Consider the following 1118-nt stretch of genomic DNA (forward strand, 5'->3'; position numbering starts at 1 on the left):
ACAGAAGATAAAAATGATATACTGCCATTCTAGTGGTGCTACTAAAATATGTGATTCCCTTCAGAGAGAGCAACACAATGAATGGCTGAGCAATCATTCCCTAAACTGATTCGCTAAAAGAAGTAGATTCTAGAACCTGACCAGTACGGAAGTTTTTGTATCGAAGAGGTGCAAATCAGAAGGCTACCACTGGAAATCTTGACTTTACTTTTATATTGTCATAGGAATGATGAAAGGTTCAGGAAGATACACATCTTGTTATGAAACTCTCCACGTCAACAAAACAAGTAAATATACACTGATAGGCTGTCAGTAAGTAGGAAAAAATAGAAACACAGTAAAATGACCTCTGTCTTCCTTCTATTCAGGCAAACCTTCAAACAAGTCCAGTCTGGTTGAGTCTTAACTGAAGTGACACCGGAACAAACCTGAATATTAAAAACTTGGGTGAACTGAAGGAATAACCAGAGACAGGAAAAATGACAGATCACAGCCCTGCTAGAAACTTCATCTCGCTTTTGAGCAGTGTTTGTATTGCATAGCAACCAAATTTCTTGCACACAGATTTAGAAACAGCAACGTTGTTCAAGATGGTCATCAGCGGCACCACTTTGAATGTTGTCCTTCTTCAGTTTCTCCAATAATCTGATCTCCCGTATCAAGCTCCCAAAAGGGCTCACTATGCCTCATCTAAGTCTCATATTCCATGGCTTAAACCCGTCATCTTTTCCATTCAGGTTATTGATGCAAATTACCCAAACTCTGAATTTTCTGGTCGCCTTTAGTTTCTCTTCCAATTTCTGCCATGACTGGACCAGTACAAACTTTGTTCAAAGCATTGGTGATGGTCGGTGGTTGTGTGTCATGAAGTCAGTTCCAACTCATTGGTCCTAGATAGGGTTTCTCATGCTGCAAATCTTTATGGGAGTTGAAAGTGCCATCTTTCTAACATGGATTGATTGATTCAAACTGCTGACTTTGAGATTTGCAGCCAAATGTGTAGTACACTATGCTATCAGAATTGTTGTTGTTGTTAAGTGCCTTCGAGTCGGTTCCGACCCATAGCGACCCTGTACAGGGTTTCCGAGGGTGTAAATCTTTACGGGAGTAGAAAGCCT

This window comes from Chrysochloris asiatica, unplaced genomic scaffold (genome assembly GCF_000296735.1).
Source record: "Chrysochloris asiatica unplaced genomic scaffold, ChrAsi1.0 scaffold00005, whole genome shotgun sequence".
Taxonomy (NCBI): Eukaryota; Metazoa; Chordata; class Mammalia; order Afrosoricida; family Chrysochloridae; genus Chrysochloris; species Chrysochloris asiatica.